We start from the raw sequence: 23,979 nt of genomic DNA, 5'->3' as shown, positions 1-23,979 counted from the left end.
CTGCCCTTCGTTGCTCCCAGGCTCCCTGGGCTTGTGTAGACTGATGCTGAAGTCTTGCATGCAATCGAAAAACGAAGGGTGCAATAGAAAACCCAACCGAGCTCATGACGCAACCCTACCCTGGGTACACGTGCTTCCCTTCCCCCACCGCCTTCTGGTAGAAGCGCTGTGTTTTTTCCGCCTGTAGGGTCACTTTGCGTTTAATTGATTCTTCTTTCGCCTTGCTCAGTCATTCAGTTTTACAAAGTAAATGAGGAGTATTCGTCTTTACAGCTCTGGACTAACAGGGACTCAGCCCTCTGCTACCGCACGCTCTCAAGTAGCTGCGCAGCCAAACCGTCCTCCTAGCCTGCCACCCCAGCTTAGCACTTGGATATTCCACACTGAACTTGATTAAAAGGCCTCTTTATATGTTTTAATTACTTGGCAGATGTCAATCTTTTAAAGTCGGAGAAAGTGATGGAAATCCTCACGCTCAGACGGGAGCACAGGGTAGCCAAGTTTTACAGCTGATCTTCTGTAGCTAGCTGCAAGACAGCTCAGAATCCATCCTGCCTGTATTGTAATATCCCAATCATCCAACCGGGTTTATTGCCCGTGAATAGTCAATAGCTTTTATCATAGACTTACAGAACACCAAAGGACACTGTAACAACTAAGATAGGAGAGAGACCTCCTCTATTTGTCATGCAATCACCAAAATTCCTCTTTCTGAAATGCTAGATGGGCGGTAGATAAGTGATAGACTGTGTGTTTTTTGTTTGTTTGTTTGTTTTTTGGAATTTTTCAAATGTACAGTCCTATCGGGTGGGAAAAAACAAGAAGACGAAGTTGGAAGGAGCTAGTGCATTCTGACAAAGCTAGCCACAATAATTTCCACAGATAACTACTGCATTAGAGGTGTGTGTGTGTGTGTGTGTGTGTGTGTGTGTGTGTGTGTTCCAGTTATTTTCAGTTACTAATTCGAGGCAGGGGAAAAATGAATCTGTTTGCAACAAATGTCATCAACAGTAGCTGGAAATTTTTTTTTTTTTTTTTTCTTGGAAACCAACTCTTCTTTTTTCTCCCAGGCAGCAGTGCAGTGGCACTATCTTGGCTCACTACAACCTCCATCTCCCTGGTTCAAGTGATTCTCCTGCCTCAGCCTCCTGGGTAGCTGGGGTTACAGGCATGCAGCACCACACCTGGCTAATTTTTGTATTTTTAGTGGAGACCCGGTTTCACCACATTGGCCAGGCTAGTCTCCAACTACTGACCTCAAATGACTCGCCTTCTTTGGCCTCCTAAAGTGCTGGGATTACAGGCATGAACAACCATGCAGACCAAGTATCCAAAATTAAAATTAAAAGCCGGTAGGGGCTGGGTGCAGTGGCTCATGCTTGTAATCCCAGCACTTTGGGAGGCCAAGGTGGGTGGATCACCTGAGGTCAGGAGTTGGAAACCAGCCTAACCAATATGGTGAAACCCCATCCCTACTTAAAATACAAAAATTAGTCGGGTGTGGTGGCTTGCACCTGTAATCCCAGCTACTCAGGAGGCTGAGACAGAAGAATAGCTTGAAGGAGGTGGAGATTGCAGTGAGCAGAGATCCGGCCCCCAGCCTGGGCTACAGAGCAAGACAACATCTTAAAAACAAACAAAAAAAAGGCAGTAGGAACCCACACAAAGGCTGGAATGCAGTGATGTAGTCTCGGCTCACTACAGCCTCCTACCTCAGTCTCCCAGGTAGCTGGGTCTACAGGCGAGCACCACCATGCCTGATTGTTTTGCATTTTTTGTAGAGTCGAGATCTCACCATGTTACCCCAGACTGGTGTCAAACTGTCTGCCTCACATTCCCAAATTGCTGCAATTACAGCGTGAGCTGTGGCACCACACCTCAACTAATCTTTGAGCAAGGAGCAAAGGCAGTTCATTCTTTTTAACTCACAGTGCTGGAATAACTGGACGTCATATGCAAAAACAAAAACAAAAAACTCTAGAAATAGACTTTATACCTTTCACAAAAAAATAAACTAGACAATAGCCCTAAATATAAAAGGCAAAACTATGAAAACTCCCAGAATATAACATAGGAGAAAACATAGACAACCTTGGGTTTGCCAGTTACTTTTTTCTTCCTCCCCTTCTTCTTCTTCTTCTTCTTCTTCTTCTTCTTCTTCTTCTTCTTCTTCTTCTCTTCTTCCTCTTCTTCCTCTTCTTCCTCTTCTTCCTCCTCTTCCTCCTCTTCCTCTTCCTCTTCCTCTTCCTCTTCCTTCTTCTTCCTCCTCTTCCTCCTCTTCCCCTCCCCCTCCCCCTCCCCCTCCCCCTCCCCCTCCCCCTCCCCTCCCCCTCCCCCTCCCCCTCCCCCTCCCCCTCCCCCTCCCCCTCCCCCTCCCCCCTCCCCCTCCCCCCTCCCCCTCCTCCTCCTCCTTCTTCTTCTTCTTCTTCTTCTTCTTCTTCTTTTCTTCCCAAGTCCCTCACTTTGTTGCCCAGGCTGGAGTGCAGTGGCACCATCTCGGCTAACTGCAACCTCTGCCAATTCAAGCAATTCTGCCTTAGCCTCCCAAGTAGCTGGGATTACAGGCACCTGCCACTACAGCCAGCTAATTATTTTTGTTTGTTTTATTTTCTTTTTTTAGTAGAGATTGGGTTTCAATATGTTGATCACACTGGTTTTAAACTCCTGATCCTAACCGATCTGCCCACCTCAGCCTCCCAAACTGGTAGAGTTATAGACGTGAGCCACCACATGCGGCCTGCAATGACTTATTAGATAGAATAGCAAAAACATGATGCATGAAAGAAAAAATAAACGATGTTGGCCAGGTTCAGTGGCTCATGCATGTAATCCCACCACTTTGAGAGCTTGAAGCAGGCGGATCATGAGGTCAGGAGTTCAAGATGAGCCAGCATGGTGAAACCCTATCTCTACTAAAAATACAAAAATTAATTTAGCAGGCGTGATGGTGCATGCCTGTAATCCCAGCTACTGGGGAGGCTGAGGGAGGAGAATTGCTTGAACCCAGAGGTGGAGGTTGCAGTGAGTAGTACAGCACCACTACACTCTAGCCTAGGCGAGAGAACAAGACTCTATCTCGGATAGAAAAAAAAGAAACGATGTTACACATCTCTAAAACTTTAGAAGTATACAGAAGACATTTAATACAGTGAAAGAACACATCACAGAGTGGAAGCAAATATTTGTGAAATCCATGTCAGATGAAGGCTTTTACTTAAAATGTGTAGGCCAGCATGGTATCTCACACCATAATCCCAGTGCTTTGGGAAGCTGCTTAGGTAGGACTGCTTGGGCCTAGGAATTTGAGGCTGCAGAGAGCTGTGATAAGAACCACTGCCCTCCTGCCTAGGCAACAGCTAGGTCCTGTCTGAATTTTTAAGTATCTATGTGTGTATGTATTATGTATGTAAATATTTATATGTGTATGTATGTGTGCATATGGATGTATTTATATATTTCTATGTATATGTATGTGTATATATGTATGTATGTGTATCACATGTATGTATACATACACGTATGGCATGTGCGTACAGTACATATATGCATTATTCTACATATATGCACATTGTATTAGTCCATTTTCACACTGCTGATAAAGACATACCCAAGACTGGGCAATTTACAAAAGAAAGAGGTTTAATTGGACTTAACAGTTCCATGAGGCTGGGGAAGCCTAACAGTCATGATGGAAAGTAAGGAGGAGCAACTCATCTCTTACATTAATGGCGGCAGCTTGTGTAGAGAAACTCCCGTTTTGAAAACCATCAGATCTCGTGAAACTCTATCATTAGAACAGCGCAAGAAAGACTGCCCCTATAATTCAGTCACCTCCCAGTAGATTCCTCCCACAACACATGGGAATTGTGGGAGTTCCAATTCAAGATGAGATTTGGGTGGTATATATGGGTGATATATGTTTATATCACATATAAACACGAATACAGGCCAGGCGCAGTGGCTCACGTGTAATCCCAGCACCTTGGGAGACTGAGGTGGGCAGATCATGAGGTCCGGAGATCGAGGCCATCCTGGTTAACACAGTGAAATCCCGTGTCTACTAAAAATACAAAAAATGAGCTGGGCGTTGGGGGGTCGCCTGTAGGCCCAGCTACTCGGGAGACTGAGGCAGGAGAATGGGCTGAACCCAGCAGGCACAGCTTGCAGCGAGCTGAGATCGCATCTCTGCACTCCAGCCTGGGTGACAGAGCAAGACTCCATCTCAAAATTAAAAAAAAAAAAAAAAAAAAACATTTTTTACCATGACAATGTAAATTGATAGTTTATCTTAGTTTATCTTTACTGGTATAGTCACAGCCAGCCCACAAGAGACAAATGCATATCTGATTTTTCCTCTGCCCAATTTTGTCAATGTTATCTTATATTTTAAAAGTGCAGATTCAGCCAGCATGGTGGCTCAGGCCTGTAATGCCAGCACTTTGGGAAGTTTAGGTAGGTGGATCACCTGAAGTCAGGAGTTAGATACCAGCCTGGTCAACATGGTGAAAGCCTGTCTCTACTAGAAGTATCAAAATTAGCCAGGCGTAGGGGTGCATACCTGTAATCCCAGCTCTCAGGAGGCTGAGTCAGGAGAATCACCTGAACCCAGGAGGCAGAAGTTGCAGTGAGCTGAGATCATCCTATTGAACTCCAGCCTGGGCAACAAGAAACTCCATCTTAAAATAAAAATAAAACCGTTTCACTGAGGTAGACAAAGATGTGAATGACTATTTTTTTCCTTTTTCCATGCACCTCTTACATGAAAATTGTGTGCTTCTCAATATCCCACCCTTTCCCCCATTAAATTTGGAGACTTCAAAATTATCCTCAGCGAAATCCATATAACCATGTGGTGGTTAATACTGAGTGTCAACTTGATTGGCTTAAAGAATACAAGTATTTATCCTGGGTGTGTCTGTGAGGGTGTTGCCAAAGGAGATTAACATTTAAGTCAGTGGGCTTGGAAAGGCAGACACATCCTCAGTCTGGGTGGGTACAAGAAAATGTTTATTCTCCTCAGGAGGCACCCCCAACAACCCTATTTGTTTCTAGATCGACAATTAATGAATTTTCTAATTTATATTAACAGAAACTTGGAGAACAGGCATGGGAATGGATATTAAGGGCATGATAACAGTGGAAGGAAGGTATAGTTGGATCAGGGTGAATTTACTGATTTGGGCCTGCTAAGTAGGGACTCTGCATTTAATGCTGCACCTCGCGGAGTTAAAAAAGGTTCTGACCGTTTATTCGCTTGGTTAGTTGAAATATGGATTAAAAGGTGGCCCACTGTGAGCAAGTGGGAAGTGCCTGACCTCCCTTGGTTTAATGTAGAGGAAGGGATCCAAAGACTTAGGGAGATTGGGATGGTGGAGTGGATTAGTCACTTTAGACCTACTCATCCTAGCTGGGAAGGCCCAGAAGATATACCTCTGACCAACGCCAGGGCAACACCTGCATCTTTGAAGAGGCTTGTTATTGTTCTTCTCTGTATGTCAGATCTAACAGTGGAAACCACAGTCACTCAACTACAAAATTTAAATACAATGGGAACAATTGGATTTCAAGGTGGTGGGGGCCAAGTGGTAGCACTCAACCATCAAAGGCAAAGTAGGCATAGCTACCATAATGGACAGCATAGGCAAACAAGCAATCAGAATAGTCTGACTCATGTAGAGCCCTGGCACTGGCTAATCAATCACAGTGTTCCTAGAAGAGAAATTGATAGGAACCCTACTGCATTCCTACTTAATTTATACAAGCTGAAAACCTAGGTTGAGTGGACAAAAGACTAGCTTGAATTATAAAAGCTGAGAATCATGGCCCCTCAATCAATTACCAGACTTGAGCCAGTTTACAGACCCAGAACCCTTGAATGAAAGGGAGGCTGGGTCCCCTTGAGGAAAGACCCCACTACACTACCGACAATTAATGCAGTGAATCTTTCTCCCATCCTTCCTTCCCCAAGAAGATTTCTGGCCTTTTACCAGGGTAACTGTGCATTGGGGAAGGGAAATTATCAGATATTTTGGGGACTACTGGACGCTGGCTCTGAGCTGATGTTGATTCCAGGGGATCCAAAATGTCATTGTGGTTCTCCAGTTAAAGTAGCATCTTATGAAGGTCAGGTAATTAATGGAGTTTTAGTTTGTTTTAGTTCCAATTTACAGTGGGTCCAGTGGGTCCCTGGACTCATCCTGTGGTCATTTCCCCGGTGCCGGAATGCATAACTGGCATAGACATACTTAGCAACTGAGACAACCCCACACTGGCTCCCTGACTAGTAGAGTGAGGGCTATTGTAGTGAGAAAGGCCCAATGGAAACCATTAGAGCTGCTTCTACCTCGAAAAATAGTAAATCAAAAACAATATTGCATCTCTGGAGGGACTGTGGAAATTACAGCCACCATCAAGGATTTGAAAGACACAGGGTTGATGATTCCCACCACTTTACCATTCAACTCTTCCATTTGGCCTTTGCAGAAGACAGGTGGATCTTGTATAATTACAGTGGATTATCCAATTGTAGCTGCTGCACTGGATGTAGTTTAATTGCTTGAGCAAATTAACACATTTCCTGGTACCTGATATGCAGCCACTGACTTGGCAAATGACTTTTTCTCTATTCCTGTACATAAGGCCCACTAAAGGCAATTTGCCTTCAACTGGCAAGGCCAGCAATATACCTTTACTGTCTTACCTCAGGGGTATATCAATTCTCCAACCTTGTGTCATAATCTTATTTGGAAAGACCTTCATTGCTTTCACTTCTGCAAGATATAATGCTGGTCCATTCCATTGTTGACATTATGCTGATTGGGTCCAGTGAGCAAGAAGTAGCACATGAGGCTGGGTGTGGTGGCTCACACCTATAATCCCAGCACTCTGGGAGGCCAAGGTGGGCGGATCACAAGGTCAGGAAATCGAGACCATCCTGGTTAACATGGTGAAACCCCATCTCTACTAAAAAATACAAAAAATTAGCCAGGCGCGGTGGTGGATGCCTATAGTCCCAGCTACTTGGGAGGCTGAGACAGGAGAATGGCGTGAACCCAGGAGGTGGAGCTTGCAGTGAGCCGAGATCACGCTACTGCACTCCAGCCTGGGCAACAAAGCAAGACTCCATCTCGAAAAGAAACAAGAAAAAGTAACAAATGCATTGGACTTATTGGTGAGACATTTGTGTCCCAGAGGATGGGAAATAAATCTGACTAAAATTCAGGGACTTTCTACCTCAGTAAAATTCCTAGGGGTCCAGTGGTGTGGAAACTGTCAATATATGCCTTTTAAGGTGAAAGATAAGTTGCTGCATTTGGTCCCTACTACAACCAAGAAAGAGGTACAATGCATAGTGGACCTATTTGGATTTTGGAGGCAACACATTCTTCATTTGGGTGTGTTACTCCAGCCCATTAATCAAGTGACCCAAAAGGCTGCCAGTTTTGAATGGGGTCCACAAATGGAGAAGGCTCTGCAATAGGTCCAGACTGCTGCGCAACTTGCTCTGCCATTTGGGCCATATGACCCCGTAGACCCAATGGTGCTTAAGGTGTCAGTGGCAGATAGAGATGCTGTTTGGAGCCTTTGCAGGCCTCCATTGGTGAATCACAGTGGAGGCCTGTAGAATTTTGGAGCAAGTCCCTACCATCTTCTGTAGGTAACTACTGTCCTTTTGAGAGATAGCTCTTGGCTTGTTACTGGGCTTTGGTGGAAACTGAGCATTCGACTATGGATCATCAAGTCACCATGCAACCTGAACTGCCTATCATGAACTGGATGCTTTCTGACCCGTCTAGCCATAACGTGGGTCATGGACAGCAGCATTCCATCATCAAATGGAGGTGGTACATACGTGATCAGGCTGTAGTAGGTCATGAAGGCACAAGTAAGTTACATGAGGAGGTGGCTTAAATGCCCAAAGGCTCTACCTCTGCCACCCTGTCTTCTCACCCTCAGCCTGCACTGATATCCTTATGGGGCTTTACCTAAGATCAGTTGACAGAGGAAGAGAAGAGTATGGCCTGGTTTGCAGATGATTCTGCACAATATACAGGCAACACCCAAAAGTGGACAGCTGCAGCACTATGATCCCTTTCCTAGAACTTTGAGTCTGGTTGTGCACCTGGTTGTGCACTGTGCATAAAACAACAAATGGCCAGATGCACCATTATTTGGTGATTCATGAACTATAGCAAATAGTTTAGCTGTATGGTCAGAGACTTGGAAGAAGCATGATTGGGATATTGGTTAAAAAAAAAAAAATCAGGGAAGAGGTACATGGATGGACCTCTCTGAGTGGTCAAAAACTGTGAAGATATTTGTATCCTATGTGAGTGCCCACCAAAGGGTAAGCTCAACAGAGGAGGATTTTAATAATCAATGGGATGTAATGAACTGTTCTGTGGACACCACTCAGCCTCTTTCCCTAACCACCTCTGTCATCACCCAATGGGCCCATGAACAAAGTGGCCATGGTGGCAGGGATAGAGGTTATGCAGAGGCTCAGCAACATGGACTTCCACTCACCAGTGCTGACCTGGCTATGGCCACTGCTGAGTGCCCAATTTGCCAGCAGCAGAGACCTTCACTGAGTCCTTAATTTGGAACCATTCCTGCCTTGAGGTAATCAGCCAACTATGGATGGGAGTATGATTATATTGGACCTCTTCCGTCATGAAAAGAGCAGAGGTTTGTCCTCACTGGAATAGACACTTACTCTGGATATGGGTTTGCCTGTCCTGCATGCAGTGCTTCTGCCAAGACTACCATCTGTGGACTCATGGAATGCCTTATTCACCGTCATGGTATTCCACACAGTATTGTCTCTGACTCACTTTATGGCTAAAGAAGTTTGGCATTGGGCTCATGCTCATGAAATTCACTGGTCTTACCATGTTCCCTGTCATCCTGAAGCATCTGGATTGATAGAACAGTGGCAAGGCCGTTTGAAGTCACAATTACAATGCCAACTAGGTGACAATACTTTGCAGGGCTGGGACAAAGTTCTCCAGAAGGCCACGTATGCTCTGAATCAACCCCTAATATATGGCACTGTTTCTCCCATAGCCAGGATTCATGGGTCCAGGAATCAAGGGATGAAAGTGGAAGTGGCACCACTCATCATCACCGCTAGTGACCCACTACCAAAATATTTGCTTCCTATTCCCACAACATTATATTCTGCTGGCGTAGAGGTTTTAGTTCCAGAGGGAGGAATGCTGCCATGAGTAGACACAACAATGATTCCATTAACCTGGAAGTTAAGACTACCACCTGGACACTTTGGGCTCCTCCTCCCTTTAAGTCAACAGACTAAAATGGGAGTTACGGTGTTGACTGGGGTTGACTGACCCAGATTATCAAGATAAAATGAGTCTACTATTCCACAACAGAGGTAAGGAACGGTAGGTATGGAATACTGGAGATCCACCTGAGGTCAGGAGTTTAAGAACAGCTTAGACAATATGACAAAACCCTGTCTCCACTAAAATTACAAAAGTTAGCTAGGCACACAGCCGGGGACAATGGCTCATGCCTGTAATCCCAGCACTTTGGGATGCCAAGGCAGGCAGATCACCTGAGAACAGGAGTTCAAGACTAGCCTGGCCAACATGGTGAAACCCCATCTCTACTAAAAATACAAAAATTGGCCAGGTATGGTGGCAGGCACCTGTAATCTCAGCTACTCAGGAAGCTGATGCAGGAGAATTGCTTGAACCTGGAAGGCAGAGGTTGCAGTGAGCTAAGATTGAACCAAAGATTCATTTCGTCTCAAAAAAAAAAAAAAAAAAAAAAATTAGCCAGGCACAGTGGTGTGTTCCTGTAATCCCAGCTTGTAGGAAGGTTGAGGCAGGAGAATCGCTTGAACCCAGGAGACGGAGGTTGAAATGAGCCAAGATTGTGTCACTGCACTCCAGCCTGGGCAACAGATTGAGACTCTGTTTGGAAAAAAAAAAAGGAATACAGGAGATCCATTAATCTCTTCATATAACTGTGCCCTATGATTAAGGTCAATAGAAAACTACAACAGCCCAGTCCAAGCAGGACTACAAATGACCCAGACCCTTCAGGAATGAAGGTTTGGGTCACTCCACCAGGAAAAAACCCACAACCTGCTGAAGTGCTTGCTGAAGGCAAAAGGAATATGGAATGGGAAGTAGAAGGTAGTCATCAACACCAGCTACAACCATGTGACCAGCTGCAGAAACAACCATGATAATTGTCACGAGTATTTCCTCCTTCTTTTGTTAAAAACATGTTTGTGCATGTATACACCTGCACTAAGAAAATATCTTCATTTTATTTTCTTTCTCCTTTATCATGTGACATAAGATATATTGACTTCATGTCAATGTTTAAGTATTATTAACCTTATATAATAGTATTTGTGTTGGGGATTGGTGCATTTCCTGTTATATAAAGGATAATTGTATTATGTTAGGTGTAATTATGGCCTAACGTAATCTCAGGAGATGTGTATGGGTTCACAGTGACAAGGTGTGGACTTGTGATGGTTAATACTGAGTGTCAACTTGATTGGATTGAGGGATACAAATTATTGATCCTGGGTGTGTCTGTGAGGATGTTGCCAAAGGAGATTAACATTGAGGGAAATGTACTAGTAATCAGCAGCCAGCGCAGTTATAATATAAGCAGGCAGAAAGGAGAGACTAGCCTACCCTGTGACCCTACATCTTTCTCCCATGCTGGATGTTTCCTGCCCTCAAACATGGGACTCCAAGTTCTTCAGTTTTGGAACCTGGACTGGCCGTCCTTGCTCCTCACCCTGCAAATGGCCTCTTGTGGGACCTGGTGATCATGTGAGTTAATACTTAATAAACTCCCATATATATATATATATATATATATATTCCATTAGTTCTATCAGTGTAGAGAGAACCCTGACTAATACAACCCATCTCCCAGGTGTGTGTCCTTAACTTTGGCAGGTAAATATAAGGTGGGACACTAGGGTGAAACAAGTTTAAGGGGGTGCCAAAAATGTAGTCATCAAGATACATAATATTATAATGCCATATTTTATTTATTTATTTTTAACAGTTATGAAATATATGTTTATTCTGAAACTTCTAACTAGTTGTACAACTAACCCATAACAAACTACCAGATTAATTTTACTTTATTTCTTCAAGCCTGGGGTTTTTCAATGACTTCAAATTTGGGATCTTCAAATTTGAAGTTGGAGAACCTATTCATGTCTCCTTTACCATACATTTGCTTGAACTTAAAAGCTCCCTCTCCAGCTCTTGCTGATACTGTGGAGCAGTATCAACAGGTCCTCCAGATGTCTATCACTTAGATTTGTATTCTCTAATCTTGTCCATAGTTTCTGTACAGGATCAAGTTCCTTATTAAATGCCACTGCAGTTAACACCAATGTTCCTCTGCAAGTGGACTGAGACTGCTGACTGAATGACAAAGGAGAACCTGAAGAGCCTCTGAAGAATCATGCTGATTTTTTTTTTTTTTTTTTTGAAAGGGAGTCTTGCTCTGTGGCCCAGGCTGGAGTGCAGGGGCATGATCTTGGCTCACTGCAACCTCCGCCTCCCATTGAGGCAGCACTACTTTCACCAGGGCACTAGCTGCGGAGAGTCTGTCCCTTACAGACCTCTGACCCAGCAACAGATGGATAAAATACACTGACACACAGATATTCTGCTTTGCCAATCCAGCCGAGGGTCCAAGGCCACTGACAGACTCCAAGGAGAGTCCTGTAAAGAATGGCAGCAGTGGTCCTGAGCAGTTGGCATTCCAGGCATTTATTTAGTATAGAATTAACAACAGGAGATATGAGTAAACACACTTGTGGGTAATTAACAAAGTTAAGAGAGTATTCTATGAATGATTAAAGCTCAGATACCAAGGTCTAAAGCAAATACCATTAGGGGCAATTTTCCTGGTCGATGTCCCTGCCCCCCTGCCCGCAGCAGGTCATCTGGCTCAATGGTTAGTTAATGGAGGTAGGGTAAACAGACTTAACTCTGGAAGCCTCTGTTGACCCTAGTATTCCCTATGACCTAATGCTCTAAGGTAAGAAATGGCCACCTTCAGCCTGTTGAGTTCTTACAAGTTATATAACCTTTCAGCCTTCCAAAAAGGTTTGTGACTATTCCCTATAACTTGCCCTAGTATTTCCCTTTAATATTTCTGCCACCATCCTGAGTGATTACCCTAATATTTCCCTTTAATGTTTCTGCCACCATCCTGAGAGAATCCCAACACCCAGGTTCAAGCGATTCTCCTGCCTCGGCCTCCCAAGTGGCTGGGATAACAGGTGAGCAGTATCATGCCCAGCTAATTTTTTGTATTTTAGTACAGATAGGGTTTTAGCATATTGGCCAGGCTGATCTTGAACTCCTGACCTCAGGTGATCTGCCCGTCTTGGCCTCCAAACTGCTGAGATTACAGGCATGAGCCACCATGCCAGGTGGAATCATGCTGATTTTATGTTAGGTGGACTCAATACTCGGTTACCAAAGCTGCGGCATTGGCCACACCATTCTACTTCCGGTCTGGCTCCATCCCCCACATGCCTACCACCATTGCAATGCATTCTGGGCAGCTGTTACAGTCACTAAAGTCTCACTGGACAGGAAACTCTCTTCCTGTTGCTTGGATGGTCCTTTAATGCCATATTTTAAAAGGGAAAAATGATGCAAATATTCCATTGTGAACAAAATACCAAAATATTAAATAAAGCTTATTGTATTTGGTGATGATGATGGATTCTAAAAAGCAGAAATGGCCAGTGCCTCAGGCCCAGCCACCCATTCAGAAAAGGTGAAGGTCATTGGAAAGACTTGGCCAAATCAAATGTACCCTGAGAGGAGCAGAAACTGGTCAGCAAAGGAAGAACTGAGTAGGTAGGAAAAGTACTGGATCAAAAGGGGCAGCAGATTTTGTTTTGGATCTGTCAAGGCTTTTATAGTTTCAAAATATATTCAAGCATTCTGTCACTGATTATCATAGTAACATATGAACTGGTTGGGGAAATATCATGATCATATTCATTTTACAAAGGAGAAAGGTTGACTTTCAGGTTAGTGACTGGGTTAGTTTCCTGTCACTGCTGCAACAAATTACCATAAACTTAGTGGTTTAAAACAGTGCACATGTATTATCTGATGGTTCTGGAGGTCAAAAATCCCAAATGGGTGTCACTGTGGGTGATGGTTAATTCTACATGTCAACTTGGCTGGGCCTCAGGATGTCCACATAACTGCTTCAACGTTTTTTCTGGATGTCTCTTTCAGGGTGTTTCCAGATGAGAGTTAGCATTGGAATCGGTGAACTGGCCCAAGTAGATCACCCTCCCTAATGTTGTGGGCACCCTCCAACCCACTGAGGACCTGAACAGAGCACATAGGATAAGGATAGCTGGATTTGCCCTTCCTCTGACTGACTGCTTGAGCTGGGACATTGATAGGTTCTCTGGGCTCGGGGTGCTCAGGCCTTCAGACCTAATTTGGGGTCTACACCATTGACTCTGTAGCTCTCAGGCTTTTGAACTATTCCGCTAGCCTTGCAGTTTGCAGACAGCAGGATCATGGGCTTCTCAGCCTCCATAATCTCATGAGCCAATACCTTAAAATTGAATGCCTTTATATGCATCATATTGGTTCTGGTTCTGTGTTTTTCTGAAGAACCCTAACACATTGGGTAATATCAAGGTGTCAGCAAAATTGTGCTCCATGGCCGGGTGCCATGGCTCTTGCCTGCAAGCCCAGCACTTTGGTAGGCTGACGCAGGAGGATCACCTGAGTAATCACATGGTCAACATAGAGAGACCCCATTGCTTAAAAAACGAAAAATATGGCTGGGCACAGTGGCTCATGCCTGTTAATCCCAGCACTTTGGGAGGCCGAGGTGGGCAGATCACCTGAGGTCAGGAGTTCAAGACCAGCCTGACCAACATGGAGAAACCCTCTCTCTACTAAAAATAGAAAAATTAGCTGGACTTGCTGGCTCATGCCTATAATCCCAGTTACTCAAATCCCAGTTACTCAGGAGTCTGAGGCAGGAGAATTGCTTGAACCCAGGAGGCGGAGGTTGTAGTGAGCCAAGATCACAGCACTGCACTGCAGCCTTGGTAAAAGAGTGAGAATTCGTCTTAGAAAGAAAAACAAAAAAAATTAAAAAATATTAGCCAGGCATGGTGGCATGTGCCTGTACTCCTAGCTACTTGGGAGGCTGAGGTGAAACAGGTTTCCTTGAGCCCCAAGAGTGAAGGCTGCTGTGAGTTATGATCATGACACTGTACTCTAGCCTGAGTAACAGAGGGAGACCCTATCTTTAAAAAAAAAACAGGGCCAGTGTGGTGACTCATGCCTGTAATCCCAGCACTTTGGGAAGCTGAGGCAGGCTTCTTGAGTCACTTGAAGTCAGGAGTTTGATGGCCATCAAGGACGCTGAGAAGCTATAGTCTCACTGAGAAGCCATGCAGCTCTGCACACAGGTGGGTCACTAGAAGTAGGTCACTATTTCCACAGTTGAGAACAATCTGGCTGAAGCTAATGCATACTTTAGTCTGTTTGTAGAAACAGGCAGCATATAGGGTATGTTTTGAGGCATACACTTTAGTCCCTAGGAGCCCCAAAGAGCTAAGTGTTCCCCAACCAAATGTAACAAGTGTCCTGAATCATGCCTAGCAGCAGGCCATCATTCTTCTGTGTGTCATGTTGCTGTCTTCTTTTCCTCTGTAGAAGGAGTGAGACTGCCTTAGAGACTTTCGGCTGTATCTGTGGACTCTCAGTGATGATCTGGCCCAGATCATACACTTGACCCAACAAGGAAACTGTGTCCCCATTACTGAATTTCCAACTTTTGTGAGATAGACAAACTTCTCCCAGTTTCCGAGACTTTAGCCTTGAAACTTTCTGTGCCTGCTTCTCCTCTACACCAATCAACAAATCCCCACAAGCTTCCCATCCAGCCCCTTTTGCCTTTGCCACCCATCATCACTTGCCCTTTTCTTCCAGACCCACTGCCCCTACTTGGGACCTCTTTCCCCACAACTGGACTTTTTCAGCATTCTCTGAATCATCTCTGCCTTTACGCAGCTTTAACCGTAATGTGTCCCTGTTGTCTTGGGTTGCTCTGGCATCTGTAACGACTTCCTGCTCCTCCCCACCTACTTCAATCCTCCCACCTCAGGCTCCTGAGGAGCTGGAACTACAGACATGTGCCACCATGCCCCGCTAATTTTTAAATTTTTTGTAGAGATGGGGGTCTCACAATGTTGCTCAGGCTGATCTTGAACTCCTGGGCTCAAGCAATCCTCCCACCTTGGCCTCCCAAAGTTCTGAGATGAAAGGTGTGAGCCACCATGCCCAGACCAGTTTGTATGTCTTTGTCTAACACTGAAGGATGGAATGAGAAAACACCAAGAGGAAAACATGAATAGCCTTATATTAATCTTATATTAAGTATTTGAAATACTACTTCTTTCTGCCAACACTGGTTGGCAGAAAAAAAACAATAGAGTAACCTGCAGCAGAAATAACTCATGGAAGACAAAGGTATGGTGGGCCGAGGAAGAAAAGGAAGAGGGCAAAACAGAATATTCCCCCTGATGGGTCTACTTAATGGTTCTTTTCCCCTTTTAGTCACTCATTTCATATTCGGTTGCAGTGTCTACTGCACCAGCTTTGGGCTAGATTGCATTTTGGTCTGTAATACCAATGCAGAAATAATCAGTTTGTCTTACCTATGAATATACCTGCCTATCACCCACATCAAGACATGGAACATTCTGCAAGGTTCCCTCATCCCCCTTTTTGGTTGATATTCCCACAGAAGTATGCTAAGATTTCTGATTTCTCTCACTGTACATTAGCTCTACTTGTTCTAGTTCTGGTTTTAGTGAGGGCTTTTAGTTTCATGTGACTACGTTGTCTCCGGGGTCAAATGTTTATCCTCGCTATGTCTGGAAGCATTACAAATGTATTTTCTGATCATCTTATAGAATCATTGTGCTCTCCTCCAAACACATCTTTTTTAGTTTTATTTTTATTTATTTATGTATTTATTTTTTTGAGACACAGTTCACTCTGTTGCCCCAGGCTGCTAGTGCAGTGGTGCCATCTCAGCTTACTGCAAGCTCCACCTCCCGGGTTCACGCCATTCTCCTGCCTCAGCCTCCTGAGTAGTGGGGACTACAGGCAACCACCACCACACCCGGCTAATTTTTTGTATTTTTAGTAGAAACGGGGTTTCACCATGGTCTTGATTTCCTGACCTCACGATCAGCCCGACTCAGCCTCCCAAAGTGCTGGGATTACAGGCCTGAGCCACCGTGCCGAGCCCTGTCTCATTAAACCACTTGAAAATTCATGCTTAGTGTTTGTACAATAAACAGATGCAAAAAGAACTTGTAGCTTGAAAAGTATAAAGCAGGAGTAGTGAACAGAATCTATGGGCACATTTTCCCTACAGTGAATTATTTTGTCTTCACCCTCCTGCATTCCCTGCTTCAATAGCTCAAGATAAATAGAAAAAAATCCAACTGATAATATGCCCTTTTTTCCTCTCTCAATAACTTTATGTAGTTATGTAAAAACACCAACTCTGAAAAACCTAATGCATTCATTCCCACCAAAAAAATAGTGCAGAGAGGTTTGTTAATATTTGAGAACTTCAAGTAATGGAAAAATTGAGCCATATAAGAAGAGATGCATAATAAGTCACTCTGCATTTAGCTCCATTTTATTATTAAGAATTTAGCACCACCAGTGACAAGTCAGTCAGGCACGTTGATTTTGCTTAACTTTCTTCTAAAAGTTCAGGGGAAAACAAAAGTTCCCTAAGCAGATGTTAATAGCTGCAAAAGGAAATACAGTATCTTGCTATAATTACTTCAGAGGCTTTTGAAGATATTAAATATTTTAAACAGCAGAATAGTTAAAAATGGAGAGCAAGTGTAAATAATCTGGGATTTTTTTTCCTTCAAAGTTATTTTGGGGCTGAAAATTGCAAGTGGAGGAAGATGACTAAGTGATATTTAAACCAGTCTTTCTCTTAATCTTGTTTCATGATCGTCACCTAAAGCTCTAGAGAAACAGTGAGTGCTCCAGGTTGTTGAGATTAAAGGTCTAGAAAGATGACTTTGAGAATTGGTGAGTGAATGTGAGCCAACTTGTGAAGGAGCAAAATTTCCCCCATGCTGCTGACTTTTCAACTATTTCTTCTCTCATTTCTCCCAACCCCAAGGTATATGGAACAGGCTTTGCGGATTGGGCAGAGGTCTTCATGATCCTTGTCCTTTTGTGGGATTCTAGCCTCTTAATTGTGTGTAGGTCCTATGTTTTGGTTCTCACCAGGAGAATATGGCAGAGTAGATGGGATACCACTCCTGTGATGAGGTTCCTTTAGACATGCTCTTGAAGAAGCAAGCAGCTATGTGGCAAGGAATGAAAGGCAGCCCCACGAACCCCTCAACCAGCAGTTAGCAAGAAACCAGGGCCCTAAGTCCTGCAGCCAACAGGAAATGAACTCTTCTACAACTGAGGGATTTTTTTTTTTTTTTTTTTTTTTTTGGGGGGTCAGGGTATTGCTCTGTCGCCCAGGCCAGCGTGCAATGGTGCTATTAAAGTTCACTGCAGCCTCAATCTCCCATGCTCAGGGCATGTTCCCACCTCAGTGTACTGTGTAGCTGGGACTATAGGCATGTATTACCATTCCCTGATCACCGTGACTCACTCATTTGGCCAAATGATAACTCCAAATTTTTTTTTTTTTTTTTTTTTTTTTTTTGAGACGGAGTCTTACTCTATTGCCCAGGCTGGAGTGCAGTGGCATGATGTTGGCTCACTGCAACCTCCACCTCCCAGGTTCAAGCAATTCTGCCTGAGTCTCCTGAGTGGCTGGGATTACAGGTGCATGCCACCACACCCAGTTAATTTTTGTATTTGTAGTAGAAATGGGGTTTCACCATGTTGGGCGATCATGATCCACCTGCCTCGGCCTCCCAAAGTACCGGGATTACAGGTGTGAGCCACTGCACCCAGCCCCCAAATTTTTTTAAACAGAAAAACCTTTACTCTGATACAAGACTTAACTTTCCAAACAACAATACCCAATGAAGATAGCATGAGGCCAACTGATTCTCTCTCTTTTCTCTCCTCCCTTTTTTCCCTGCCATTTACCCAAAGGGACAAACACCTTTTATTATGTTTCAGTATTACCTAAAATCTTTTTCAAAAGAGAAAACTAAATTTCATGTTTTTGTTAGTGTATCTTTGATGTTAAAGTTAGTTTTTTAAAATAGAATTTTATTTTATTTATTTTATTTTTGAGACAGAGTCTTGCTCTGTCACCCAGGCTAGAGTGCAGTGGTGCAATCTCAGTTCACTGCAACCTCCACCTCCTGGATTCAAGCAATTCTCTTGCCTCAGCCTCCTGAATATCTGGGATTATAGGTGCCCACCACCATGCCCAGCTAATTTTTGCATTTTTAGTAGAGACAGGGTTTCACTATGTTGGCCAGGCTGGTGTCAAACCTCTGACCTCATGATCCACCCATCTCAGCCTCCCAAAGTGCTGGGATTACAGATGTGAGCCACTGTCGTCCAGGCCCTTTTTTTTTTTTTTTTTTTTTTTGAGACAGAGTCTCACTCTGTCACCCAGGCTGGAGTGCAGTGGCCCGATCTCAGCTCACTGCAAGCTCCGCCTCCCGGGTTTACGCCATTCTCCTGCCTCAGCCTCCCCAGTAGCTGGGACTACAGGCGCCCGCCACCTCGCCCAGCTAATTTTTTGTATTTTTTAGTAGAGACGGGGTTTCACTGGGTTAGCCAGGATGGTCTCGATCTCGTTACCTCGTGATCTGCCCGTCTCGGCCTCCCAAAGTGCTGGGATTACAGGCTTGAGCCACCGCGCCCGGCCCCCCTTTTTTTTTTAATTTCTTTCTTTTTTTTTTTTTGAGTCACCCAGAGTGGAGTACAGGGGCACTATCTCAGCTCACTGCAAACTTCACCTCATGGGTTCAAATGATTCTTCTGCTCCAGCCTCTGGAGCAGCTGGGACTATAGGTGCATACCAGCTAATTTTTGTATTTTGTAGAGACAGGTTTTCACCATGTTACCCAGGCTAGTCTTGAACTGACCTCAGGCGTTCCACCCACCTCAGTCTCCTGAAGTGCTAGTATTACAGGTGTGAGCCACTGCACTTGGCCTTAAAATAAAATTTTATATTTCTATCGAGTTTTAATTAGTTTGACCATAAGGTAAGATTTTCAAAAATTTTTGAGAACCCTTTACAATTTTCCATCCAACAGCAGATCAATTTCCTAAGAAAACCCTGTTATTCAGACACAGGGGTCCAGATTCTGGCCCCACATTAGTATGATTTTAATGTTTTAACCTACAGAAAAAAGCTAAATAATTTCTTTCAAATCTTAGCCAACTTGTTTGTACCCACAGAATTTCATTTATAAGGCCAACCTTTCACAAATCCCTTTTCATCTTGCTTAAACCTTGTTTGTTCTGTTGCTCTTTTGGGTTAAGACAATCTTTAAAACCCTCTGAACTACACAAAATTGCTTTCCCTTTAACAAAAGCTATATTTCCATGCCTTGGTATACTCCTTTACCAAAAAGCATGTTAAGACTTTGTATGCAAAACTGTTTCTCCAGTAGTCTCAATTACACATGACAATGTTAACACTTAGCAACTTTTTGTTTTGTTTTGTTTTGTTTTGTTCTGAGACAGAGTCTTGCTCCAGGCTTTCTACCCTTAACTGGGTAGAAAGAAGTCATCCTGGTCATGAGGCAGATTTTTAGAAACCAGCAACATTTGGACATTTTTAAGAATCTCCTGGATGGATGTCACTTTCCCTCTCAGTGCATCATCCCCTGACCTTCCTGTGTGGGGGCAAAGACAACATACAGACAGAAAGCAAAAATTTCCCTTGGTCCTTAGAACACTTGCAATTATCTAGTGAGACAAAAGGCTAAGCTTTGAACATCTCAGGGGGGCCTTGACAGCACGTGGCTATAATTTAACCCATAGACTAAAGTGCGGGGTGAGGGAAATGAGTGTAAACTTTGTTAGTTTTTATGTATGAAATAGTTTCCCTCCCCCCGCTCAATTTCTGAGATGAGGTGACAGGGATGCTTTTCCTTTTGCAGTTTCCACAAGCAGGTGACCACATGCTTTTGCAACTTTTGAAACCCTGAATGCTTTCTGGAGTCAGGCAGCAATGTTGATGTTTGAGGAAGCTCTGTTAATAGTAATAAAGAAAAGGAATGTGGGCCCTGTTGGGAACAAGTAAGTGTAGGAACAAATGACACTTTCAAATTCACTGTGTAGCCCAGCCAAGCAGAAGCAGCTACATGACTTGCAGGGTCTAGAGCAAAACGAAAGAATGGAGCCCCACTTTTCAAAAATTAGGAATTTAAAGATGGCCAGAGCAGAGCATTGAACTGAGTGTGGAACATGTCTGTTTTTGGTGTTTTCTAAAATGTCAGATAAGTCAAAGTATACAGCATGGGGCTTTTCTGTCTGGTTTCTTTCATTTAACATAATGCATTTGAGTTGCCTGTGTCAGTCATTTCTTCCTTTCCATCCCTTGGGGGTAGAATTGTTTGGTCATAGGGTTAGTGTGTGTTTAACTTTATAAGGACCATTTTGCATTCCCACCAGGAGTATATGTGAATTTCACTTGCTCTGCATTTTCATCAATACTTGTTATTGTCAGTCTTTTTAACTTTACCAATTCTATTAAAGGCATTTTAATTTGAATTTTCCTGATGACTAATAGTTTTCAGTATCTTTTTTAAGTATATTGGTTATTTATATCTTCTCTTTTGAGGTGATTGTTCCAATCTTTTACTCATCCGAAAAAAGTTGGGATGGAATACTTAAGTCCAGGAGTCCTAGACCAGCCAAGCCAACATAGTTAGACCCGATCTCTATAAAAAATAAAATAAAAATTAGGCCAGGTGCAGTGGCTCACACCTATAATCCCACCACTTTGGGAGGCCAAGGAGAGTGAATCATCTGAGGTTAGGAGTTTGAGACCAGTCTGGCCAACATGGTGAAACCCCATTTCTACTAAAAATACAAATACAAATAATAATAATAATTACCCAGGCATAGTGGTGCTAGCCTATAATCCTAGTTACTTGGGAGGCTGAGGCAGGAGAATTATTTGAATATGGGAGGCGGAGGTTGCAGTGAACCATTGCACTCCAGCCTGGCAACAAGAGTGAAACTCCATCATAACAACAACAACAGCAACGACAAATTAGCTGACTGTGCTGGTATATGCTTGTAGTCTTAGCTACTTGGGAGGCTGAAGCAGGAGAATCGCTTGAACCTAGAAGTTCAAGGCTGCAGGGAGCTATGATTGTGTCACTGTCCTCTACTGTGTGTGTGACAGGCATATTATTAGGAGAGAGCCCAGGAATGGGATGAACCATGCTAAGAACTGGTCTCTAAAATAAAAAAATAAACATAGTTATTTTGTTTTCTTATTGTTTGTATGAACGGAGGCAAGATGGCGCACTTCTGGATTCTTCATCACCAACCTTTCCCGTGTGCACAAAAATGCAGCCGGCGCCCAGGAAGGTGCAGACCAACCAGGCATGCGCCAGGTGACGTCAATCTGAAGAGACCAAGGTTTACCTGGTCGCACCTACGGAATGCCCCTGACACGCCGGTGCCCCGCCTATTGCCCTCCCACTCCTGGAAAAGCGGCTCCCGGCCAGCACGCCGTGTGGACTTCCCAGCCCCCACTCCTGTCAGGACTGTATTAGGGACTCCGTCTGAGAGCTTCACCCGGTGACTCTCTTGGCCACCTTTGCCGGAGGCCGACAGACCTCTCCCTACCCACCTTCTTCCCTGAAGCTAGGTGACCAAAAATAAATTTGCAGTTTTGCTCCTACCCTTGCCTGCTCGCTGGTTCTTTTGTGCCCACTCTGGTGGGCTTTAGAAAAACAAATCACTTATTATTATTGAGTGTAAGACTTACCAATGTATTCTGGATACATGCCTTCTGTCAGATATGTTTTGTAAAATTTCCCCACACTATGGATTTCCTCAAATTTTTCGTGTATTTGTCAGACAGCAAAGGTTTTTAATTTTAATAATTTCTATTTTGTCTATTTAAAAAAAATTTGTGTCTTTTGTGTCCTGACATAGAAATCCTTTATCTGATTTCTCACAGATTTTTCTCCTAGGTTCACCAATAGTAATTTAAGAGCTTTAGCTCTTTTATATTTGATGCATTTTGAGTTAGCCTGGGGGTTTGGTGTGAAGCAAGGATCGAGATTCATTTACTTTCCTGGTGCAAATATCTGTTTTGTTCTGACACCAGCTGTTTGCAAAGTTTGAATTTTAATTTGGAAAAATCCAGAGTTAGTGCCATGTTGATTTGATACTTTTGCCATCATGTTATGCTCTTTATACACAGCTTTTGATTTCTCCTTGATTTGAATCACTTGAGCTTACAGTAGACCCAGATTTGCTCCACTTGAATTAGGGACCATAATTCACCAATGCCATGAGCAAAGGGAAGCTAACTCTAAGAGTTAAAGAAAGGGGAAAGAAACCCAAAAAGCAGCTTAACAGTCAGACAGGGTTTCTGGCTGCTTTGGGTCAGAACCATTCTCTCTTACAGACTAAGAGTATTTAAGGGTTCAGGATGAGAGAGCTTATCACAAGCTTGGAATGTTTCCGTATAAGAGAGAAGTTTATGGCAGGGTTGGAATTTTGGGGCAGACACCTCTGCAACCAGGGGCTGAAGGTAGGAGGTTATCTCAGGGCTGGCATGTCTCTGGTTGGGGATAGATTTATCTTATGGTTGGAAAGTTTCTGGTCAGAGATGTCATTTGTGGTTTATAGTCATGCTGACCTTTGGACATTATACTGAAGCTCTTTGGATTTAGGTGGTTTTTGATCAAGGGGGACTTTAAAATGCTCATGCTTGTCCAAGATGGGGATGCTACTGCTCTGTTACTAAGAACTCTCTAAAACTGCATAAGAAAATTTCCATGTGATACACTATTTTTGTGTGTGCTGTCCCTCAGTGACTTTGGATAAGTAATCTGAAGAGTTTAGCAACCAGTCTTCTGCTTAATGCAGGCCATTTTCCATGTTTGTTGTGGACAGATAATATGCCCGCTCTCTGCTCCAAGGTGTCCATGCTCTAACTCCTAAGTCCTGGAAGGAGCCAATTCTGTCCACACGTTGATTGTAGGACTTCTGAGTTCCACAAGTGTAAAATAATACATTTGTGTTGTTTTAAGCCTCTAAATTTGTGCTAATCTGTTGCAGAGGCAACAGGAAGCAACACACAGTATTACGTTAGATTTATATTTTAGTTTCAGAGTATTTGTAGGTAGGTATCTTTCCCCCTACACTTGACACTACTGAAATGGGAAGGAAACATGCTACTTAAATTCAAGCACAGACTAGCACAAATTAGCATAAACTAGCCTGGGGGCTGACAACATTGTAGCTAAAGATAAAGGAATTATAGGTCAACTTCCATCCCCAGTTCCAACATCTTCCACTGAGGGACTATATAAAGTGTTTATGAGGAAGGGTGCTGTGAGACCTCTGCCTTTAATGGAAAATTTTGTCTTGTAATTTGATGCGAAGTGGGGGGGGGAGGGTAATTACAGGAATTGTATAGGTTCATTGTGGTTTTGCTGTTATTGTTAGCATTTTTCTTCAGATCAGTGAAAATTTACAATCCATCCCATCTAAAATGAGGAATATCAGGAATTTTCTGCCCAGTCTCCCACTCCTTACACTTTTTTTCAGGTAAGCTAGCCTTCCCAAATATTTTAGTATTTTCTATTTGGGGAAAAAGTTCAATCATGCAACTAAAATGTGTCCTTTAAAAAAATCACACAGAATTATTTCCCCAGCATGGATTATAGTCGGCTTGCTACAAAGGGTCGTAAAAATAGATAACGTGTTCAAATGAATAGAAATATGTATTTTTAAAAATTTATAT

The 23,979-nt window shown here is 43.4% G+C and overlaps 1 pseudogene; it reads right to left on the bottom strand.

Moving 5' to 3' along the window:
* Positions 1-11,148: 11,148 nt before the first annotated feature.
* On the bottom strand, positions 11,149-12,574 carry LOC104668280 (annotated as a pseudogene).
* Positions 12,575-23,979: the final 11,405 nt, after the last annotated feature.

This window comes from Rhinopithecus roxellana, chromosome 22 (genome assembly GCF_007565055.1).
Source record: "Rhinopithecus roxellana isolate Shanxi Qingling chromosome 22, ASM756505v1, whole genome shotgun sequence".
NCBI lineage: Eukaryota > Metazoa > Chordata > Mammalia > Primates > Cercopithecidae > Rhinopithecus > Rhinopithecus roxellana.
Note: the sequence above shows the minus strand (reverse complement) of the source record. Positions and strands in the feature narration are given on the sequence as shown.